Below are 21,667 nucleotides of genomic sequence, written 5' to 3'. Positions count from 1 at the left end.
TCGTTCCCTTTTATAGCCAAATAATATTCTATTGTGTGTACATACCACATTTTGTTTATCCAGCCCTCTGTTGACGGACACTTAGGTTACTTCCATCTTTTGGCAATTGTGAATAATTCCACTGTGCAAATTTCTGTTTGAGTCCCTGCTTCCCATTCTTTGGAATATGTATCTAGACATGTGATTGCCTCTTGTGATATTTCTATGTTTAACTTTCTGAGGAACTGCCAGGCTGTCTTCTACAGAAGCTGTACCATTTTATATTCCTGCCAACAATGAAGGAGTGTTCCTATTTCCCCACATCCTCTCAACATCTGCAATTTTCCAGTTTTTTATTACTAGTCATTCTAGTTGGCATGAAATGATATCTCACTGTGGTTTTGATTTGTATTTCCCTAATGGATAATGATATTGAACTCTTTTCCATGTGCTTTTTTGGTCATTAGTATATCTTCTTTGGAGAAATGTCTGTTCAATTATTTTGCCCATTTTTAATTGGGTTGTTTGTCTTTCTGCTGTTAAGTAGAAATATTTATTTATATAATCTGGATATTAAACTCTCATCAGATGTATGATTAATGAATATTTTCTCCTATCATGTAGGTTGTCATTTTACTTTCATGATAAAGTGCTCTGAGGCAAAAAAAAAAAAAAAAAAGAGGTTTTAATTTTGATGAGTTCCCATTTATCTTTTTTCTAAATAAAATTTAAGGAACTATTAGATTAAGGTGTAAAATCTAAGGAACTATTGACTAAACAAGGTTCTGAAGATGCTTCCTTACATTTTCTTCTAGGAGTTTGATAGTCCTGGCTCTTATATGTAGGTTTTTGATCCATTCTAGTTGTAAGATAGCAAGGTACGGGTCCACCTTCTTTCTTTTGCAAATGGAGATCCAGTTTTCCTAACACCACTTGTTGAAGAGACTATTCTTCCCCGATTGAGTGGTCCTTGCTCCCTTGTCAAAAATCAGTTGGGACAGAGGTGTGGTAAAATGGTGGCAAGGGAAACTGTGGAGTTTAGTTAGTTCTCTAGGGTAAAGACTTCTGGAACAAATGTTTGAGGGGCTTCCGTGACTAGATACACATTGTACGCCAGTCAGAAATGGGTAGAATTATCTGGATCACAGTGCTGAACCAAACAGAAATGTCATCATATAGATTGTGGTGGTGACTAAAACGATGTGATTCTAATAGAGCCATTGATTGCTTAATTAGGATGGGTTGTATTGTGCTTGAATAAAACTGTTTAAGATGGGTGCTGGAGAAAATGTGGAGGGAGAAATGTACTTATTCACTGCTGGCAGGGAGGTAAAATTGTACAGTTCTTCTGATGGACAGTGTGGTGGTTCCACAGAAGGCTAAGTATAGGGTTGCCATATGATCCTGTAACTCTGTACTTGGAGGAGCTGAGGACAGGGACACAAATGGACATTTATACCCTGGTGTTTGTTGCAGCAGTATTCATGATTTGCAACAGATGGAGGTGATTTACGGATACATTGACTAATGAATGGAAGGGAGAACTGTGCTGTGTACATACAATAGAATGTGGAGTGGTTGCAAGAAGAAATGGGGTTGGGAGCTTTGTGGCTCAGTGGGTGAATATTGAGAACATTATATTGAGTGAAATAAGCCAGAAATTAACAGATATTGTGGGCTCTCATCAATATGGGCTACCTAATATGAAAACTCCAAGAATTGAATGTGAGAGCATAGGTTATTAGGGGATAGAATGTGGGCAGAGATTGGGCAATTGACAATTCAGGAGTACAGAATCTTCAATAAAGCTATTGTAAAGGTTCCTAGATTTTAAGCTCTCACAGCAGTCACTTCCATTTCTAAGCTTTAAATGCTATTTCTAAATCATGAGATGTGGAGCTCTTTGTGTATAAACTGGTTATTCCCTGGAACTTTGTGTATCTGAGACTCAGAGCTAGAGTTCTGCAGCTAAGAAAGCCAGCATTACTTCATAGCAGTTGTTAAAGAGGCTGAAAAAGAGATCAGACTCCATGTAGAGATATGAATATAACTGGTCTGGTTAGGAAGAAGGTAAATATGAATGCAGGATGAAGGATGATTTTTACTTTGCTTTAAAACTTCAACTTCTGTTTGAGAAAAAAGGAGGAGATGTTTATTTGATACAAAGTTTATGTTTTCTGTAGCACACTAATTTAACATGTGTGGTCAGTTTATTCAAACAACATAATTATATGGAACATTAAATAGGAAATGAGATCTTGTTATTTTGTGCAAGCTAATGTATACTCCAATGCATCTCAGAGTAATTTAGGCAGAAAAATTTTAAAAAAAGTATTTGCAAAGTGCCCCTGAGAGATTGGGGAAAAAATGTGGAAATATTAAACTTCCCCACCTGGGGAATTCCTCATATTCTTGCAAGCATTAGCAACTGCCAATTTAATAACTCAAACCCTCCATGTTGAGGCTTACCCCTATGAAGCTTATTCCTGCAAAGGAGAAGCTAAACCAATTTATAGTTATGCCAAAGAGCCAACCCCAGTAAAACTCTTTTGGTGTTCTCTTTCAGGGTTCAGCTCTCTACCATGAAGATCAGCCTGACGCAAATAAGAAGGGCCCTCTCTGTCCTTTCTGAGCCCTTTTCTTGTCTTAGGCATGCACTTGTGCCCTTGGATATTCCTCTATTTACAGAAATCCAAATACCTTCTGTACTCCTCTTGCATGTTGGCAACCAGTAATCATTTGCACACTTCAAGTTGATTGTTTCTTACTCTGCTTTACCTGTGTGCAATTTTCTTCTGGTAGGGCAATTTCTGGTAGGGTGAACCTGAAATAAATGTCCAGGTTCAGTCCTTCAGGTTACCAACAGACAGACTGGCATGCATATACAGGCATCCCTTTGTGCATAGGGCTTACTCTGAACTCTCCAGAACAGGGTCAGGAAACCAGAATGGAATGTAGGCCAGTACCATATCAAAAACGGGAAGAGCCAGCCAGCAAGGGCACCATGAGTTTCCTGACTGTTTTTTAAGCTGTGTTTTCTCTTTCTTTTTTTTTTTTTTTTTACATGGGCAGGCACCGGGAATCCAACCTGGGTCCTCTGGCATGGCAGATAAGCATTCTTGCCTGCTTAGCCACCGTGGCCCACCCAAGCTATGTTTTCTTGACTGGCACTCACCCAATTACTGCATCTCTTTAATTGTTTTCCAGGGCTCTGAGGAAGATGGCTCTACCAGTGCTGCTAGTTATTCAAAGATTCTGTGGGGAAAGTGGAACCCTGGAGTATTTTATTCTGTTACCTTGGTCAACAGGAAGTCCATGATCAGAATCACAGACAATTTATGGACAGATGGTTGTTACACTACCTTGGCCAGTTACATAATTTTACAGATAAAGAAACAACACAATATCAAAATTATGCACCATGATCAAGTATGATTTTTCTATCTATGTATGGTGATTAAAAATAAGAGGATCAATTAACGTTATACACCATATTAATAAAATGAAGGAAAATACAAGATCATTTCAGTTGATAAGAAAAGGCATTTGGCAAAACCCAAGCATCCATCTTTGATAAAAACACTCAGAAAATAGGAATAGAAGGAAACTTCTCAACATGATAAATGGCAAACTTGGAAATCCCACAGAGAGCATCGTACTTAATGTATAAGCTTGAAAGCTTTCCCCTAAGATCTGAAACAAGACAAGGATGTCCATAGTCATCACAGTTATTCAACATTGTACGAGAAGTTCTAGCCAGAGCAATTAAGCAAGAAAAATAACTTAAAGTCAGCCAACTTGAAAAACAAAATGTAATACATTCCTTATTTGTACATTACATGATCCTATATGTAGAAAACCTGAAAAATGCACAACACAGTCACAAAATCAAGTAAATGAATTAATTTTTACTCTTTTTAAGCATGCTAATTATTAATGTCCTATTTTCTTCCCTTTTTTAGTGTTTACTGTAGGAAAAATATTTGTAACAAGTCACCAGTTTGAATGTCAGTACTGGACAGGGACTCTCGGATATTTTCTACATTGTTTCAGTTTAGCATATATGCATATGTTCATGCTGGCTTTTTGTGGAGACTGGATTGGAAGGGACAAAGAATGTGAGAGGAGAGAAATTAGGTAGCTTAGGCAATAATAAATTATTATAACTTGGATTATTGTAATGATAGTTTTATCAGTTATCTGTTGCTGTATTTCAAACTTCTGCTCAAAAATTAATGACTGAAAGAAAGGATTTCTTATTTTTCACTATTTTATGAGTTGTCTCAGAGGTTGTTCTGCTGGACACTCCTGTGTTCACTCATGCAACTTCATTGGGTTGGTGCATTGACCGTATGACAAGGCTGCGGTACAGCAATTCTATGGTTGGGCCTCCTTAAAGAAGATCGAATGGTCTTCCTCACATGGTGACAGCAGTGTTCCGAGAGGACAAGTCACATGTGCAAACATTTATCCATCATCAAATGTGATGTTATTTCATCACATTTACTGATGAATAATTTAGCTAAGTGTGATGGTTAGCTTCACATGTCAACTTGGCCAGGTGATAGTGCCCACTTTTCTGGTCAAGCAAGCAGTGGCTTAACCATTGTTGCAAGTACCTTTTGTGGCTTGTTAATAAACCAGAAGGCTGGTTAATTAATTCATCAGTCGACAGCATCTGTGGTTGATTTACATCTACAATCAAACAGACCATACCGTTACTGACTTTGATGTGATTGTGTACTGGTTATGACTTTGTGTTTTATTTATATTGTGACTAAACTGTTTTAAGGCTTTTGGGATATAGTGATGGGGTGAATGTGTTTTTTACATGGAAAAAACAATGTCTTTTTGGCATTCAGAGGTGGAACAAGCTGGTTTAAAAATATTATATACCCCAAAAAGCCATATTTTAATCCTGACCGAATCTTGTGGGAGAAGCCATTTCTCCTAATCCAATCAGCTGGATCTAATTCAATCAATTGGAGACTTTTAATTGAGAAGACAGAACTTTCTTTTCTCCTTCAGTCTCTCCTGAAGAGTTCATCTATAACCTTCATCAGAGTTGCCAGCTATGGAATTTGACTCATGCATTAATACAGTTGCATGAGATACTTTACAAAATCTCATATTTACATATAATTCCTCTTGGTTTTCTTTTTCTAAAGAACCCTGAGTAATGCATCAAACAATTCATATAGTCAAGCCTAGAGTCAATGTGAGAGAGAACTACCCAAAGGAGTTTGATTCAATGGAGGCTACCAGTGTAAAATCTACCAGGCCAGTAGAGACAGAGAATAGAAGATAGATTTACAATGTAATTTGGAGATAGAATGGACAAGCCTCTGTGATGGATTAGTTCTTCTCCCTAGGGCCAATTAAGTTGAATTTAATTTTCCTCTTCCTTACTGAAGCTTAGACACTTAGTTAAAAGAAACAGGCATTAGGGGATTTTCTGTTTGTCCTCATCATATCTAAATTATGGTATTCAATGTGACATGTTTGAGAAAGTATTTTATCATTGATCTATGTTATAATAAACAAAGGTACATTCAGGAAATATGGTATATCTAATGGGTCCTGGATGTGGCTGTAATCCATGGCCACTTCTAAAGCCTGGTGAAGGTCAGAAGAGTCAACTTCTATCAACTGTCTTTATTCCACTCTATTATATATTCCAACAAAGCATGTCTCATCTTAACCATTTGTGTTTAATTTCATGAGAGAAATTGAAACAACTATCATGTTCTTAATAATTTACTGCCTCTATTAGTGCCTTTGTACTTCCTAGTCTACATTTTGCTCTTAAACCCCACAGGAAGTGGTTGGAAATTGAAACTCTTGAGATTTGGTATTGATCAAAGCATTTATTTAGCATTAATAAACACCAGGCACCTAGACATTGGTTTAAATCACGTCTCTCTCATCAGGAACTCAACTCAGACCTATTAAACACTGTTTCCTTATTTGAGACCCATAAATTATTTCCTTTATCAAAGGTATAATTTGTTGAGAAAGAGGGCTGTTAGAATCATCCAGGTTATAGGAGTCCTAGATCTCTTTTAATCTTACTCTACTTTAACTGTTTAAAATGAGAAAAGAAATTAAACAAACAAACAGAAAATTAGCAAGTTAACCCTTCTTCTTTTATATTATTATACATTAAACATTATAAAATTAAGTATTTTGGAATTTTCTAATAATTAAGCCATTTTGTAAAATGACTGAATGGAAGGTACTGAGCAAATGGTTATAATAATCTTAAAAATTAATATATATTTCAAAATCTTCCTTTACTCAGGCCCGAGGGAAAACACACACACACACACACACACACACACACACACACACACACCTAGTTCAGATCTAATTGCAAATGGTATCTGAAGTTGGACGCAGATCTGTGAATGAGAAACATAAATGTCTGTTCTTGTGAGTCACTTAGATTTCAAGTTCATTTACCATGCAGCATTATTGCAGATACAGCTAACTAATGAGGACTTAAGGACACATTAATATTATTCTGTTAGAGAATAATGGAGGATATTGCAGGCACACATGCTAAAATCTGCCAAGAATTTCACTGCAATTGAGCAAGGCACTTTCAGTGACTTTCCACATATTTCAGTGTGACTGAAGCATAGTTTATATATGAATATGTGTCAAAAACAAAACAGACATTTGTGAGCCAAGGCAGTGTCTTAAAAAAAACTTTGATGGCCAGTTAAGGAATTTGAATGTATCTATAGGCATAAAAAAAAAAGACAGAGAAAACTGTTGAACAATTTCAAGGGGAGTAATGACTCAATAGAAAAAAATTTGGGTGGTGACAGGCATTGAGTGCTAGATTTCTTTAAATTGTGAAACAGACTTTCCAAAGGTCATGAATGAAGAGCATTTGGAAACTGCATTATCTCTTCCTCTAAATGGAACTTTGAATAATTGAAGAACTAACGAACGTTTCCAAAATATGCCTGTTTTGGTTTGCTAAAGCTGCTGGAGTGCAATATACCAGAAATGGGCTGGCTTTTTCAATGGAAATTTATTAGGTTACAAATTTACAGTTCTAAGGCCATGAAAATGTTCTAATTAAGGCATCAAGAGGAGCATACCTTCTTAGAGGAACGGCTGCTGGTATCCATGATTCATCTGGCATATGGGAAGGGACATGGAGTCATCTGCTGGCCTTTCTCCCCAAAATGCCTCTGGACATTTCTTTCTTAGCTTCTCTGAGCTCTCTCCAACATGTCTCCACCTTCTACTGTCTCACAAAGGACTCCAGCAAATGGAATAAGACTCACTGTGAATGAGCTGGGCCATATTTCCATGGAAATAACCTAATCAATAACCATTCACAGCAGGTCTACCCCACAAAATGGATTAAAACAGCATAACCTTTTCTGGGGTACCAACAGATTCAACTGGCACATTCCACTCTCTGGACCCCAAAAAGATATGTTCTTTACATATCAAAATGCATTCATTCCAGCGCAATATCACAAAAGCATGCAGCATTTCAGTAACAATAAATAAGATACAAAGACTCATCAAAATCAGTTACAGACATGGTTTGTCCTAAAATTATCATCTGGCTGTGGACCTGTAAAACATAGAGCATACTATATTCTTCCAATATACAAAGGAGGGACAGTCATAGGATAAATGTTCCCATTTCCATATGGAGAAATTGAAAGGAACACAGGGGTTAAAGATCCAAGACTGTTCTAAAAAACTGCAGGGAAAACTTAGATTTCAAAGTCTGATTGTCCATCTACAGAAAGATTTTATCTTCAGGGCTTGAGAGGGTGGGAATCCTGACCTCTCTGAGGGCTTATACAACAGTCCTGCAAGCACTGAGATGAGGGTTGCAACATTGGGGAGCATTGGGGACACCACCTTATTCTCCATTCCACCTTCTTCATGCATCTAGATGGCACCTGGAGTCTCTGCCATGTCTGGAGCACAAGCTCACCCCCCCTGAACAGTGGGGTTGTGGCCAGGTGCTCCCTAATCCCCAGGAAATGTGTTCCACACTCTCTGATGCCTAAGGCAGTGATAGTCTTCATGAATAATGGGTTGGCCAACCTCCCCTCAACTCCTCAGGCATTTTAGAGCCCTGGTCGGTCCTGAACAATGAGGGGTAAAGTCCACCTTCTGCAAATTCCAAGGCAAACACACCCTTTGCACTTGTATGGGAGGGTCTGATCTTCTGGTCTAAGGTATTTTAGCTCCAGCCCTTGGCTTTCATGATTCTGCATTTGAAGTAATTTTTCCTTCAAGCTGTCCCTTTGCTGACACTTTCAGTTCATACTGGCAGTGATTCCATTCATACAGATCTTGCAAAAAAAATCAAACTTGTTATTGTAGCATGCAGTATACAGGGGTCCCAGTCATCAGACAATAGGACTTTCCACACATCCCTTCTGGATAACTCTATTCCCAATCCTGGATTGTCCTGGCATGGCTGACTCATTAACTCCTCACATAGGGTTCTATTTTCTGGGCTTGAGGGGGTGGAAATTCTACAGAAAGATGTCTTATCTTCAGGGCTTGAGAGGGTGGAAATTCTAACCTCTCTGAGGGCTTACGCAACAGTCCTGCTCTCTGCAAGCACTGAGGTGAGGGTTGCAACATTGGGGAGCATTGGGGACACCACCTTGTTCTCCATTCCACCCTCTTCATGCGTCTAGATGGCACCTGGAGTTTCTGCCATGTCTGGAGTACAAGCTCACTCCTCTCTGAACAGTGGGGTTGTGGTCAGGTGCTCCCTAATCCCCAGGAAATGTGTTCCACACTCTCTGATGCCTAAGGCAGTGACAGTCCTCATGCACAATGGGTTGGCCAACCTCCCATTGGCCAATCTCCCGTCTAGACACTCAGAATTTTCCAAACTTTCAATTTCTGGTTTCTTTATACCAAGAGTTCAATTGTCAGCTTATCCCTTTCCACTTGCATGTTACTATAAGTTGCAAGGAGAAGCCAGGCTGCATTTTCTATATTTAGTTTGGAAATAACCTCAATTAGATATCCAAGTCTGTTGCTTTCAAATTCTATCATCCATCCAACATCAGGATTCAATTTGTCTAATTCTTTACCACTTGAAAACAAGGGTTCCCTTTCTTCCAGATGGCAATAATACATTCATCATATCAGTCTAAGGCCTCATTGGAGATACTTTTAGCATCCATGTTTCTACCAGTAGTCTCCTCTAGGAAATTCAGGCTTTCTCCACCAAGCTACTAACAATTCTTCTAGAATCTTCCTCTTATTCATTTACAAAGCCATTTCAGCACTTTTTTTTGTATTTAAAAAATCACAGCACCCCACTTTTCTGGTACCAAAATCTGTTTTCATTTGCTAAAGCTGCCAGAATGCAATATACCAGAGATGGGTTAACTTTTTCAGTAGGGTTTTATGAGGTTATACATTAACAGCTCTAAGTCCATGAAAATGTCCAAATTAAGGCATTAAGAGGAAGATACCTCTTTGGGAGAAAGGCTGCTGGCATCAGGGTTGCTCTTTCATATGGGAAACCACATAGTGACATCTGTTGGCCCTTCTCTCCAAAATGTATTTTGGTACTTCTCTTTTTGCTTCTCTGAACTTTCTCCAAAATATCTATGCCTTTTATCTTCTCATAAAGAACTATAGCAAGAGAATTAAGACCCACCTCAAATGGGCTATGTCATGTCTCCGTGGAAGTAACCTAAGCAAAGGATCCCACCCACAACAGGTCTGCCCCACAAAAATGAACTAAAAGAATATCATTTTGGGGGAGGTACATAACAGATTCAAACTAGCACAATGTCAGTGTAAAAATATTTGTTTGCTTTAATTTAAACTGTTTCAGAAATCATAGCACAATTAGAAATGCAAAAAAGAAAGAACATGTGATTTTAATTTTTATTACATATATATTCATGGATCACTGTTTAGCTTCCTAACTAGTTCTGTTAAATTCATTTTTAAAAAAACTCTCCTAGGTTCAATTTTCCAAGTTGAAAAATGAGGATAAGAATTGTCCAAGAATGGTTTAAGAAAAAATTGAAATAATGAATGCAAAAATGCTTTGCAAATTGTGAAGTACACTAAAAATATTAATTGCAATTTTTATTCAAAAAATTATATGGTCATTTAAATATTTTTAAGTTGACTACTTCAAACTTTTGACTTTAGATTATTTCCAGATAATAATAATAAGGGGAATAGTTGTATCCAAATGAAGCACTGGATTGGTAATCAAGTCAGCCAAATATACTCCATTAAAAATTCTGTAATGATTACTCTTGCTCTCTCTATATAATAGATATAGAATAATAGTGTGTCTTAAGTTTTTATACATGTTAAATGATGAGATTAAAATATCTTCAAATGAATGTGAGAAGATTCACTGCCAAAATAAATATACATATTTTGGCAATTAGGTCATGATGAAAAACAGATTACAATTATTAAAAATAATTTTATTATTCTTCCCTATTTTTAAACTATAGAATCAGTTCAGCTTCTTATAATTTCTGCTAATACATTATGTCTAGTTGATAGTTTTTAAGTTTTTAAAACAATTTTGCATTAAAAATAATTAAGCTATAATTGCCACATTTCTAATATACTCCACAGCATTTTGTTACACTGATAAGACATTCTGAGGAAAAGCTAATTATTTTCATTTGGAAAAGATACTTTTCAGTTCTTTCCTCAAAGAAGTAAAGAATACTAAATTTCTTACTTTGTTTCTGAATTCAATATGTATCAGTCAAACTAAAGAATCATATTTTAATTAATAAAAGGACAACATGATGAGTTTATATGTTCATTTTTAAATGTATATATATATATGCATTATGACCAATTTATCACAGAGGGAACTTAAGTAGTCTATTAGTTAAGTGAAGTTTGTTTTATAAAGTAAATATTTGATTTCATTACTGTCATTCAACTAATTTTTTTAATGCTTTGCCTTCTGAACCACTAGCAAGCTTCATCTGAAGATTATTGACATAATTACTCAAAATATTATTTCATTCAATTCATTCATGGCTCATCTAAAGAACATACAGCAGAAAACCAGAAATACAAAGCCTCTGGATAGAAAATCTCAGGACATTTGACTTGGGAATAGCTCAACATATTATTTAATCCAATTCTTTATTTTGGCTAAGGAATTGGTTTATGTGAGATCACACAAGCAAAAATGGCAAAGTAGAGAACCCATATTCATAGTGGGGATATTCAGGGGCACACCACATAAATCCTCTGGATGATATTATTAATTATAACTTTAACTCTAGTCTGCTTATCAGTCGATGCTAACTAAACTTGTCATGATCACTGTGCTGGCTTAAACATATTATGTACTCCAGAAAAGCCATGTTTTAATCCTGACTCAACCTTGTGGAGGACAGCTGTTTCTTAGTCTTATTTCAATATTATAGGGTATAAACTTTTTATTAGATTATCTTCACAGAGATGTGGTAGCCCCAGTTGTGGGTATGACCTTTTGATTAGATGAAGAAGCCAGCAGGAGCCCTGGGAAAATTTCTATTTTCTTTCTGAAGGACAGGACATCCTGGAATGGGTTCACCCCAAGAGAAGGGCTCATGCCTTGGAAAACATTGCGGTTCTGGTGGCATCTGGTGAGCTCTTGCTGGCCCTTGAAAATGCAGGGTAGAGAGTGTAAATCTTGCCCAGGTCACACCCATATCCACAGCAGGTCTCCAAGGTGAACAGCCCCTGGCATGTCAGAACAATGTAGATAAGGAAAGTCAGCGAGCCAGATCCATAACTTTGGGATAAGGATTGGCTCTAAGGGCTGAGTCAGTCATGCTGGTGTGAAAAGCAGGGCTGGGCATGCACCATGGCTAAATAAGGTGCCACTGACCTCCCCCCCAACACACACACACAAATACACACCTGGAGCTCCCCTACAGGGACAGAGGAGCTGAGGAGCAAAGGATGAGCAGATGCCAGGTGCACAACTTCTCAGCTGACCGAGGTGTTCCAGGCCCATTGGTCTTTCTTGAAGTAAGGTATCTTGTCCAAATTAAGGCATTAAGGAAATTTTCATGGGCTTAAAACTGTAAACTTGCAACTTATTAAATTCTTTTTTTTTAAGTCATTCCATTTCTGGTATATTGTTTCTGGCAGCTTATAAAGTAAAACAGATTTTGGTACACGGAGTGGGGTACTGTAAGTAGCAAATACATAATATGTTGGAATGGCTTTTTAAATGGATGAGGGGAAGAGTCTGGAAGAGTTGTGAGGAGCTAGATAGGAAAGACTTAGAATACTTTGAAAAAAACTCTGTGTAGAAATGTAGACACTAAAGATACCTCTGTTAAGGCTTTAGACAGAAATGATGAATGTGTCATTCCAAGCTGGAAAGAAGGCATTCTTTGTGGATGGAAGGCAGAATTTCAGAGTAATGAACTTGGATAATTAGCAGAATAAATTTACAAACTAAATGTGGAAAATGCACTCTGGCTGCTTTTTGTGGCTTATAGTAAAATGCAAGAGGAAAGAGATAAGTTGAGAAATGAACTCTTGGGTATAAAGAAAACAGAAATTGATGGTCTGGAAAATTCAGAGCTTCCATAAAGTGAGACACTAGTGAACAGGGTGCCACATGAGGATTTAAGCAAATATGAAAGTATCCGTCATTTCAGAAATAGCCAGGATTGGACATAGAGTTATCTAGAAAGGTTTTGTGGAAAGTCCTATTGTCTGATGGTTATGATCCCTTCATACTGCACATAAAACAAACAAGAGTATTGTGGGATCTGTATAAATGGAACTACTTCCATTCTAGACTAAAAGGGAAAGAAAAGGGACAAAGTAAATGAAAAAATAACTTCAGAAGGAAAACCATTGAAGCTAAGGTCTGAAGCCAAGAAACCTTGGGCCAGGAGAGGAGACCCACCTAAGCACATGGAGAAGGTAAGTTTACCCTGAAGGCAGAAGGTGGACGGACCTTCCACCTCTGGAATAGTTGTGCCCCAGAACTTTGAGAGGGTAGAGTACTTTCCTTGGCGATTGGGGAAAGCCTGGCTGCCACCACATTGTTCTGAAGGGGTTGAGCAGAGATGGCAGAGAGCCCAGGTCCTGCACCAATGCTTGGAGAAGGTGGGGCTGAGAAAAAGGTGGTCTCCCCAATGTCCTCCAAGTTTGCAAATGCCACAGCAGCATTTGGAGAGAGTGGGGCTGTTGAATAGGCCCTTAGAAAGGATAGCACTGCCTCTTTCTAAAACCCTGAGGATAAATGACTCTCAGATCTTGAAATTTAATGGAGTTTGCCCTGTAGGTTTTCAGAACTGTTTGTGTCTGTGTACCCCTATTTACCTTTTGATTTTTCCCTATAGCATTGGAGACATGTATACTATGACCAGCCCTTTTGTACATTGGCAGCAGATAATTTGCTCTGAGTCTCACAGATCCCGAGCCAGGGGAAAATAATTTATTTTTTCCTTAGAACCGATCATTCCTCTAGCTGATTTTGATGTGATTTTGTACTGGTTTTGACTTTGTATTTTATTTGTATTGTTATTGAACTGCTTTAAGGCTTTTGTGCTATTGTGATGGGGTGAATATACTTTGTACATGGAAAAAACGTTTCTTTGGGGGGTCTAGAGTGTGGAATATGCTGGTTTAAAAATAGTATGTACCCCAGAAAAGCCATGTTTTGATCCTGACTCAATCTTGTGGGAGTAGCCATTTCTTTTAATCCTGATTCAATATTATAGGTTGGAAACTTTTCAATAGATTATCTCCACAGAGATGTGGCACCCCCAATTGTGGGTGAGACCTTTTGATTAGATGGAGATGTGACTCCACCCATTTCATATGGGTCTTGATAAGTTTACTGGAGTCCTTTAAAAGAGGAAGCATTTTGGAGAGATCAGAGCTATCAGAGAGAGCAGATGTGTATACTTGGAGAACAGTTGCTTAAGAAAAAAGAGACACAGATCTTTGGAACCACTTGAAGCCCAGCAGATGTTGTCATATGCCTTCCAATGAGATATTAAGCAAGCTAAAACTTGGAAAGAGCCAAAGGAAGCCAAGAGATGAAGTACAGCCCCAGAGAGGAACCCCCACAGGAACAGAGGCCAGGAGCAAGTAACCAATAGATGCAAGGCACATGACTTAGATGTTCCAGACCCACTGGCCTTCCTTGAGGTAAGGTATCTTTTCCTGGAAGCCTTAGCTTGGACATTTTTATAGGGTTGTACAAGTGTAAACTTGAAATTTATTAAATTCCCTTTTTAATTTCTGTTCCATTTCTGGCATATTGCATTCTAGCATTTTACAAAGTAAAACAATCACACAGTTCAAACACTCATAAGATAAAAGTAAATTTTTTTTTGAGAGAAATGCAAGTATTCTTGGTACAAAGACCATGAAGAAATAGAATAAGAAGCAGAAGAAGCAGAGATTGCATCCTTGAATGATGGCATGATTCAAAATTCAGGATGTTTGAATTTAACTAGTCTGGGTCAATCCAATTTTATTAAAAAATATATAGCATATAACATATAAATTAAGAATCATATACATTCATAGCTTATACATTCATAAATATATGCACTCCTCTAGCATCATTTTATAGATACTATTCTATATTAAAGTTTTATTCTTTTATTAAAAATTATTTTTAACAGAATATAATGCATAAATTCCTATTTTTTCTACCTTTGAATTTTAAGATGCAGAAACGCTTTATTTTTAGGAAATGTTAATGTTCAATTGAAGATGTACTGAAAGGGGTGGAAGAAAAAAGAAATCATTTGGCTTTCTCAGCTAAAAGAAATTGACAAAAATAGAAGAAAACTTGAAATTTGCATATCTTTATTACACATTACTATCTAATTATTGAATTATGAACAGTGAAGTTTGAAAGATGGAGATTAAATCTCCAAATAATCAATAACTCATATGTAAAATTTTAAAAACAAAAACTGTAATCAAATGTGTATTTAACTAAAATTAATTATAACAATACAAAATGAAGTGAATTTTTGCACCATTGTCTCAGATGATTTACCTTACTCTTTCCAGACCCAATCCATCAGAATCTCACCAGCTTTATCTCCAAAATGCATTGTATGTACTCCAGTTCTCTATCTCCACTGGTCTAGTAGATTTTATACTAGAAGCATCTACTAAATCAAACTCTTTTGGATAATTCTCACTCACATTGATTTGAGCTTGACCATGTGAATTGCTTGGTTAATTATTCATCAGTAAATATGATGTGAGCAGATGATTCATAAATGCTTGCACATGGGGCCTGTCTTGTTGGAACACTGTTGTCACCATATTGGAGAAGCCCAGTCTATCCTCTTAGAAGAGACCCAACCATAGAGCTATTCCAGCTAGTCATGCAGTCAATGCACCAATTGTATGTAGTTGTATGAGTGAAAACAGGAGTGTCCCAGGCAACACATATAACTGAGATATAAGAAATCCTTTTTTACATATTAATATCTATTTTTTGCATGAGCAGGCACTGGGAATCTAACCCAGGTGTGCTGGTTTGAAAGGATGTATTTCCCCTAGAAAAGCCATGTTTTGATCTAATTCCCATTTCATAAAGGCAGAATAATCCCTATTCAATACTGTATGTTTGAAACTGTAATCAGGTCTGGAGATGTGATTTACTCAAGAGTGGCTGCTAAACTGGATTAGGTTGTGACATGTCTCCACCCATTTTGGTAGATCTTGATAAGTTTCTGGAGTCCTATAAAAGAGGAAACACTTTGGAGAATGAGAGAGATTCAGACAGAGTAGAGAAATGCTGCAGCACCACGAAGCAGAGAGTCCACGAGCCAGAGACCTTTGGAGATGAAGAAGGGAAACACCTCCCAGGGAGCTTCATGAAACTGGAAGCCAAGAAAGAAGAAGCTAGCAGATGATACCGTGTTCACCATGTGTCCTTCCAGATGAGAGAGGAACTCTGACTATGCTCACCATGTGCCCTTCCACTAAAGAGAGAAACCCTGAACTTCATTGGCCTTCTTGAACCAAGGTATCTCTCCCTGGATGCCTTAGATTGGACATTTCTATAGACTTGCTTTAATTGGGACATTTTCTTGGCCTTAGAACTGTAAACTAGCATCTGATTAAATTCCCCTTTTTAGAAGCCATTTTGTTCTGATAATTGCGTTCTGGCAGCTAGCAAACTAGAACACCAGTTCTCTGGCATGGCATGTGAGAATTCTGCCCCTGAGCCACTGTCACACTGTACTTTTTTACACATTAATTTTTGAGCAGTAATTTGAAACAGGGCAACAGATAACTGAAAAAACTGTCATACAAATAGTTCAAGTTGTAATAATAACTATTACTGTCTATAATAGAGAGAATATTAGAGAGTACAGGGCTGACATTCAGATTTGTAACTTGCTGCAACTTTTTTCTATAGTAATCACTAAAACAAAAAAGAAAGAGAACAGAAAAAAATCAATAATTAGCAAGTTTTAAAAAGAATAAAAATAAGAGAATAATAAAAATGCTTTCAGAAAATATCTATTAATCTAGAATTATTTACTCATACAAAATATCTTCCTAAAATGAATGCGGGGGTAGTGGGTGGGCCACGGTGGCTCAGCAGGCAGAGTTCTTGCCTGCCATGCTGGAGACCTGGATTCGATTCCTGGTGCCTGCCCATGCAAAAAAAAAAAAAAAAAAAGTGAATGCAGGGGGCAGGCAACGTAGGCTCAGTGGCAGAATTCTCGGCTCCCATGCCAGAGACTCTGACTCTGGTTAGATTCCTGGAGTCTGCCCATGCAAAAAAAAGTGAATGCAAGATTTGATTCCCTGAGCCAGCCTATGCCAAAAAAAAAAAGCAAATGCAGCCTGGAAACTTCCTAGAGTATATTAAGCAGATAATTAAAAAGTATTGGCAAAGTCCTCTGAGGGAGGGGAGAAAGAATATAGAACTATTAAACTTTACCATCAAGGAATCCCCTGAAACTGTGTCAAACTTTAAGGATACCCAAATCAATAGGCCATGCCTTTGATCGTGAGGCTTAGTCTTGTGAAGCTTATGTAGGTAGCAGAGAAGCTTAAATCACCTGTAGGCATGCCTAAGAGTTACTTGTGGAGGACCTCCATTGTTGCTCAGATGTGTCTTCACTCTCTCTAAGCCCAAATCTGCAAGTGAAATCATTGCGCTCCCCGCTACATGGAACATGACATCCAGGGGTGAAAGTCTCTCTAGCGACATGGGAGATGACTCCCAGGGATGAATCCAGACTTGACACTGTGGGATCAGCAATTACATCCTGACCAAAAGGGGGGAAATTAGTGTAATTAATAAAGTATCAGTGGCAGACAGAGTTCAAATAGAGTTGAGAGGCTGCTCTGGAGGTTACTCTTATGCAAGCTTTAGGTAGACCTTGTTACCTATCATAACCTGCCAGCCTCCAACCAGGACCATTCCAGCCAATCCTAAATAACACCTAGGGCAATATATAAGATTCCTCAAGGGTTCCAGGCACTAGAGTAACTTTCCAGAAACTTGCAACCTCCAGATGGGTCCCTGGTCCAGATAATTCCTGCAATCTAGCCCAGCCTCTCCAGAACATCAGATAGTTCTTTATACCTACCCCATATTAGTGACAGACACTTCCAATAGCAAAAATTTAGAATTGTCATAGCCCAAACAACCCCAAACAGAGGTATGGAAAGATCAAAGGTGATGGTGGAATTATACATAGAAGATAGAACTTAACAAATGACTCTGAATGCTGGATCATTAAACTGATACCTCTTTTAGTCTCCAGTATTTTAGAGCAGCAAAAGTAAAAACTTAAAATTGTGAAATTGTAATCCATGTCAAAGTCTGAAATATGTTCTACAACTAATTGTGGTGTTGTGTTTTGAAATTTATAGGGTTTTTGTATATATGTCATTGTTCACAAAAAATGAAGCAAAAAAAGTTGATTGTCATGATAAAAAAAAGTATTTAAGCCCTTTAGCCTCCTATATTCTGGAGCAGCTAGAAGGAAAATTATGAGGCGATCATATGGTGGCCCATGACAAACTCTGGGATCTATCCTGCAACCACTTGTTGAAGAGTGTTTTGAAAACTATTGTTTTTTTATTTCTTGGCTTTGTGTATGTGTCATGGTTAGGTTCATGTGTCAACTTGGCCAAGTGGTGGTACCTGTTTGTCTGGTTGGGCAGGTGCTGGCCTGTCTGTTGCAATGAGGATATTTCATAGAATTAAATCACGATCATGTCAGCTACCTCCACAGCTGATTACATTTGTAATCATCCAAAGGGGAGTCTCTTCTGCAATAAGAAGTGCTTAATCTGATCTCTGGAAGCCTTTTAAGCAGGATTCAGAAGAGACAGGCTCTTCCTGTCTCAGCTGGTGAGCCTCTCCTGTGGAGTTCATCCAGACCCTCCATCGGAATAGTTGGCTTCACAGCCTGCCCTGCAGATTCTGGACTCTGCGTTCCTGCGGTCATGTGAGGCACTTTTATAAATTTTATATTTACGAGTGTTCCCTGTTGATTCTGTTTCTCTAGAAAACCCTAACTACTACATATTTATATTATACAATTTAAAAAGTTAAAAAAAAGTGAATGCAAAGAAAAGTTCATTGATAATAAATAATTAGGTGTAAGACATCAACAGCCTTGTCTTACAAAAAATTCAGAAGGGAAGTTCTCAGTCAGAAGGAAATTATCCCAGAGAAAAAAAACAAGTAGGAAGGAATGAAAAGCATCACAAAATTCATATATATAAATATGAATGAATATGTATTGTGCATAACAATTTCTGTGATGTCCTGTGGAATTTAAAATGCATAAGAATGATAACACTAAATGTTGAAATACAACAATACAGTTAAATAGTTAAAGTGTTCTGTATTTCTACCATTATCAGGAAAGTAGGAAATTTAATTTTATTATACTGTAAAAAATAATCTCTAGTAGAACATACAACTAACAAGTTAGTAAAAGGAAAAATAGAAGAATAAAAGTATTTATAAATCAAAACAACAATTTAAGGAAAATAAAAGGAAGATAATACATGAGAGTGAACTAAAAAATAAACAGTAAGATGTGAAATATAAACTTAACATCAGTAATATATTAAATATAATTTGAATAAATATTCTAAATAAAAAATGAGAATTTCAATTCTCACAGAAAATTAAATTAAACTCTGAGCAGCTTAAAGGAAATCCATTTTAAACACAGAGATACAGAAGATGAAAAATTAAAGAATACAAAAAAAGTATAATACAATCATTGGCCAAAAAATGGTAAAATTGTACTGATATTGAGCAACACATTCTTTATGGTCTGAAGAAATTCATTTCATAAGAATAAAGTAAAATATTAAAATTACAAATATGCATACATCAAATAATATTACTTCAATAAAACAGAAAAATGGATAAATTTAAAGTAGAGACAAAGAAATTCAATACCGTGGTGTGTTCCTCAATAGCTGGTAATAGAAAGAAACAAAAAATTAAGGTAAAATCTGAATCATATATTAACAATTTTTACTTAATTGACCTTTACCAAATACCTAAAGTTGAAAAAAATCACATTTTTTGTGTAAAGTAAATATGTATAGAAACTAATCTTGTTGTGTGATATAGAGTTTCAACAAATTATAGAACACTTAAATTATCAAGAATATATTTATGACAGCTGTGGAGGTAAGGTAAAACATTTTTAATAAGAACAAGAAAAACAACAACAAAAATAACAACTAGAAAATCTTAACTTCCTGAAAATTGAAAAATACCATTTTATTAAAAATGGAATAAAAAACTAAACCATAGAATATTTCAAACTGCATTATAATGAGTATAAGACACGAAAATAAGTGATCAGCTAAATCTGTGAAAGAGGGAAATTTATTGGCTCAAATTCATATGTTAGAAAAGAAGAATATTTGAAATTCTGCCATGATCTGCAATGATCTGAACTTCTATCTAAAGAAGATGGCAAAACACCAGAAAATTAAACATGTAAAAGAAGAAAATATTAAAGGAAACTGACATAGAATAGTAAGTGAAACAGAGAAAAGGTAAAAGCTAGTTATTTGATGAGCTTAATAAAATCAACATACCCTTAGCTGATTTAGAAGAATGAGAAAGTGACATGATTACAGATATTACTAACATTACAAAGATAATAAATGGAAATTGTGTAATTAATATTGTAATTTGAATTAAATAAGCAAATGTACAATTAATATCATAATTTCAATTAAATAAGCAAATGTATTTAACACATAACATTTTACCAAAATTTACAGCATAAGTAATAGAAAATTTTATTAGCCCATATCTAGTAAAACATTAGTTTGGACATTTTTTTTGGTCTTAGAACTGTAAACTTGTAGCTTAATAAATCCCCTTTATTAAAGCAAATTCAGTTCTGGTACATTTCATTCTGGCAGCTTCAGCAAACTAAAATGCTAAGTATTAGCAAAACAATTTTAGCCATATTTAAAAAGGCATGTGAGGCATATTATGTAAACTGGATTTAACATTTACAAATCAATAAATATAATTCATTGCATTAACAGAAAATGGAAGAAAATTATATGATGACCTCAATAGAGATGAAAATACTTGATTTAAGTCAATACCCATTCATGAAAAAAACTCTCAACAAATAAGAAACAGATAGGATATTTCTTAACCTGATAAAGAGTATCTACAAGCACAATAGTTTGTCAAAAACTGGCCTTTAGTCAAATGTCACCTGTGATCATTAATTTCACTTGCCAATTTATATAGGTTATAATGTCCAGTTGTTGAGTCAAAGGAGCACTGGGCTGATTTATTGTGAGGGTATTTTGTAGATAGATCAAAATAATAAGCAAGTTGATTGCATCTAAAGCTGATTACATCTAAAACCATGAAAGGTGATTGCCTTCAGCAATGAGAAGAATCTATTCATGCAATCAGTTGGAAGCTTTAAGGCAAGAATTAAGAATTTTAGTAGTCAGAAAGAAAAATTTCTATCTCTACTTCAGCCTGACCCCTTCTCCTGGGATTCAATGTCACCTTCATTAGAGTTTCCAATTTGCAACCTACCCTACAGAATCTGAACTTGCCAATCCCCCTGGTCACATGAGCCAATTCTTAAAATAAATCTCTTTATTCTCATCTCTATGGTTCTATTTCTCTGAAGAACCCTAAGTACTATGCAGAATCACAGAATAGATAGAATAGTTGTGGCCCATTCCAACGATTGTATACTAACCATTGTTTAAAAATGAACAAACCACAGCACACAAAAACACATGAATTTCATAAACATGCTCTTGAGTGAAAGAAGTCAATCAAAAAAGTGTTTCTATATATATCCGTGTATATGAAGTGCAGAAAGTGCTTTTAGATATCAATATAGTGGTTGCACATGGTGGGCAAGGGGTCACAAGGTGGAAGTTCTTAGAGGCTGATATTTTTTTCTTGACCTGTGTTTGGGCCTGACTAAAGGGGAGTATTCAATTTGTGAACATTTTTATTTGTGCACATTGAATATATGTGTAATACATCAATTAAAATTTTGAAAAATACTTGATTAAAAATAAGGCAAAGGAAAACAGAACAAGAAATATGGTAGAAATGGGACAAATAGAAAGCAAATAGCAGTATGTCAATATAAACCTACAATTCTTCAATTGCATTCAATGCAAATGGTTGAATATT

At 36.4% G+C, this 21,667-nt stretch overlaps 1 long non-coding RNA gene across 1 annotated transcript in view; it reads left to right on the top strand.

Moving 5' to 3' along the window:
• Positions 1-18,199: 18,199 nt before the first annotated feature.
• The window catches only part of LOC143666035 (uncharacterized), a 58,933-nt gene continuing 55,465 nt past the window's right edge, over positions 18,200-21,667 (top strand). The window contains exon 1 of the long non-coding RNA XR_013167325.1: positions 18,200-18,449. This is a non-coding gene — a long non-coding RNA (uncharacterized LOC143666035). The remainder of the gene's footprint in view (positions 18,450-21,667) is intronic.

The sequence above is a fragment of the Tamandua tetradactyla genome, chromosome 22, assembly GCF_023851605.1.
Source record: "Tamandua tetradactyla isolate mTamTet1 chromosome 22, mTamTet1.pri, whole genome shotgun sequence".
Classification (NCBI taxonomy): domain Eukaryota; kingdom Metazoa; phylum Chordata; class Mammalia; order Pilosa; family Myrmecophagidae; genus Tamandua; species Tamandua tetradactyla.
Note: the sequence above shows the minus strand (reverse complement) of the source record. Positions and strands in the feature narration are given on the sequence as shown.